The sequence below is a fragment of the Lepeophtheirus salmonis genome, chromosome 14 (genome assembly GCF_016086655.4).
Source record: "Lepeophtheirus salmonis chromosome 14, UVic_Lsal_1.4, whole genome shotgun sequence".
Lineage (NCBI taxonomy): Eukaryota > Metazoa > Arthropoda > Copepoda > Siphonostomatoida > Caligidae > Lepeophtheirus > Lepeophtheirus salmonis.
The window spans coordinates 35,707,210-35,711,328 of NC_052144.2; positions in this window are offsets into that span (position 1 = coordinate 35,707,210).

Genomic DNA, 4,119 nt, shown 5'->3' on the forward strand with positions numbered 1-4,119 from the left:
TTTGAACATTGACGTTGACTTTGCTCGCGTTGAAGAGGAGTGTATCATCAGGAAAGTACCAGAAAAAGACATACGAATCTTAAGATGCTTAAAAACTCAACGTAAAGACTCTTCTGGAAATCCTATTATTTTTTAGAAGAAAGTTATAATTCACACCCCACATGAAGATGTTGTAAATGAGAAATTTATTTATTGCTAGAGAAATATGGAGCTTTGTCAATCGTTCAAAATCATGTGTTTTTCATGAAGGGAGATTAAAGGATTTCAATAATGTCAACTTCCCTTTAAGCATAATCCTTAAGAGGGAATTACCAGGATTTCTTCCACTCAAAGGTTTTTCAAACCCAGAATTAGATATATAGGTAGGTCAACCTAAGACATATGAGAATGTTATGAAACTGGTCATTTTTCTGAAAGCTGTCCCAATAATTATCAGAAGTTTTATCAAAAATTATAAAAAAAGGAATAATGAAGGTAATAATACTAATGAACCAAAAAGCAAGTTCAAAAGATTCCTACAAATATGGAAAGAATTGCTTCAAAGGAAAGGACTGAAAATCCCAAATTACAAGAAAGTGAAAATACACATGAACCAAAAAGCAGTGACGAGAAAACGCAAGAGATTCTTACAAATATGGAAAGATCTCCTTCAAATGAGAGTACTTAAATTCCCGAAATACATTCATTCCCCCTCTCAGTAAGATATTATGGATGCACAAAATGATAGAAATAGATTAGACGAAGAGGGAAGCCTCATCCACAGTTCGTCTGTGAGAAGACTGGAAAGTTGTGTTAAGAAAATGTCAAGAGGTGATTCCGAAGCCTTCTCCGATACTTAAGGCCCAGAATTCTAAAAAGATTTCCAAAAGATTTTCTTGTCCTGGAGAAGATTCTTTGGAGAAGAGATTGAAAGAGAATAGTTAGTCTGAATAACACTTATGCGGGAGAAACAACATTTTCTGTGTACGGACGATTTTTTAACTGCAAATATTTATCCTTCTATCAAATATGTAGTATAATTTTGAAAAAAAAAAAATACACCCCTTAAACTTGCTCAATTCAAAGAAAATTTTGCAATCGATAGCTTAATTTCTTTCGATATCCGTGGAGGAAAATCGCTTTAAGTTAAACAGTTATCTGACGTGCACACACACTAAGGTATTGTTGCACAAATAATAATTAATTATCCTGTTTAATATGTGTACACTATGACAGGGGAACGAGGGAGTGAAAGTAAAACGCGGGAGCGAGAAATATAGTACTATAGCTTAAAGTTATGGATTTGGAGGAAAGAGTATCACGTAATTCTGGTATAGAAATGAGAATTTTCTATATCTCATATTAGACTAGAACACTTAATATAAAAAGTAGTCGAAATTTTCAAATTCATGAATACTTGATTTACTTTATGAAACTTATCAAAAATAAACATTCATATTTCTATAAAATAGATTTATTGACATCAGGCTTGCAAGCGTTCCGCTATTTTGGCGTTCCACTCTGCGTTCTGTTCAATCTTTCGTTCATCGTTCAGCCATTATTTTCGTTCCGTTCCGTGTTCCAATTATTAGGAAGTACCAGGCTTGTACAGTGTACATACATACATGTTATGCATCGTTAAATGAAGATGTACAATTTTTGAGGAATAAAAAAGTCGGATGCTCCAAATTAAATTGAATGTAGAAAAATGAGAACGCTTTCATGTGTGTCTGGAGTGCCGAAGCATTTCTTTTTTTTGTCAAAAATGTCTATGGGAATCACAAAACATAAAAAATAAAACTTAACTTCAAAATACTAATAGCTGACTAAAATAACAATCTTTTAATTTCACAGAAGTAGAATAGCTATGTCCGTTGTGATTCATATCGATCTCCAAATAATCCCATATGTAAATATAGATACTTTAAGTAATAATTAATTATTAAAATCTATTATATATATCTTATGATCAACTCTTAATAATACTGAGATATTGTAATAAAATTGCATATTTGTAGCACGTTAATCCAAAAGGAAGTTAGAATAATTTTTCTCAAAATTGAACATTTCAACACACAAATGATTTTAATCATTTTAAGACACCGTTAATTCAACTTAAAGTAGCCAAAATTCACCGCCCCATTTATAGAATTAGGAAATTAATAAATTATACTTCTGAGACAATATTGGGTCAAATGAAGTAAAGTAGAGAAAACGGGGTTTTTAAACTACAGTTCACAATCTTGGGTTTTTTAATTTATCTGAGAAATTTGAATTCAATGCCTATAATTGACCGTAATATCTCTTTGAAATATTGCACTTCATTTTATAAATATAAATGATTGAACCTTTGTAGTTATGATTCGTGTATTTTTGATAAAGATAAATAGTTTTTTTTAAACTAAATCCCGACATGTAGGCGACATTGAAAAAATAAATTGCGGTCAAGATTAATAGAAATACTGTTACCCTTGATTGCAACCAGTAACGTTAAACATAATATCTAACTCAAAATCTCCACTAAATATGAAGTACTTTAAATCCCTACGAAAAATTACGACAAAAAATAAAAAACTAAGAGGCTGAGAATTCGTTTCATTGAGTACAAGAGAAATTAGATTATTACTGCATAAAAGGGACATAAATAATAGTTATGTACTTCTTAGAGTGGTTAATTCGCATTTACACCAATATTAATATCAGGGCGTCTGCAGGGATGAAGGCTGAAGATACCTCCCCAATTTCAAAAATTGTACCTAAGTTTGCATAGTTTCTAGGATACTTATCCCGTGGACACCTACACCCCTTCCGAAATTAATATTATCTATTGGAACGGAACGCTAGAATCTCATTTTATCGTTCAGCATTCATCGTTCAAAAAAAAACTTCCGTTCCGTTCAGCGGTCAGTTCATTGAATGCACGTTCTATGGAGCGCCGTTCACAAGCCTGATTGACATTGAGATCTCTTGAATTTCTTCCTTTAAAGTTGTTAATATGATATGTTTTACAATGACTATGAGTAATCAAAAACTAATGTCTAACACTTTAGCCGTAGCAGTAAATTACTAGCAAATTGATAAGTTAAAGTATTATAACGTATATTTGTGATATTGAGTTAAAAAAGTGTGGGTAAAATAAAAAATAAAACTCAAAAACGATTAACTACCTATTATAAAAAAAATTAATTAGAAATTTTAATAGAAGTTATATATAGAAAACCAAAAAAATTAATGATTACAAATGATACGACATAGAAGTTACTAATATTAAATATTATAAATTGATTCAAAAAATTATTAGAGACAAATGTAAAATATATATATACAAAATATAATAAGTCATTTTTATACAGAAATAAATATACAAAATATTAATAAAAATAAAATCCGTCTTTTTATACTTCAAAGACTTATAATTATATTAAATAAATTACATATCTACATGTTTAAATATATGGAGCATACCCAAGTGCTTACCCGAAGAAACGGATGTTATAAAAATACCTATTTGAAGCTAAGACTCCCCTTTGAGACCATTCAAGCAGTTGTTCTTCGTTATTTGTAAATCTAGATACAACTTATCTTACAAAATTAGGGTCTATATTTTAGATGAGACGAAAATACTAAAACTCTTCACATGTTCTCTAATATATAGGTCCAAAGCCAGATAAAGAAAATCGAAAAAAATACTTCTAACATGATTATCCATTTTAAGAAAGCAGATTCGACACCTTCATTGCGACAAGAGATTCCAAGATTGCGACATAAAAAAGATTTTTTCATGATGAGCAGGGAATTTCAATATTTCAAATACAATATGTATTTGCTTTCTTTCAATTTGTACGAAGGACGGTATTATATATTGATACTAATTATGATTATTTAATTAAAAAGTATGACGTATTTATTGTTACATTGAAATAATGAATATAATAAATTTAATTGTGAACCTAGCTGTTGATTGAAGGCCTTGTATTTCCTCCAGTATGATTTTGAAGTAGATTTTGTTTGGAACGAAAATGATAAATTCACTGTCTTCCACTTGTAAAAAAAAATTCGTTGATGAATATATTACCCGGACTCTCATGCACTTCCACTTAATCTCCTCCTTTTACACCACAAATTGTATTTCTCTAACAT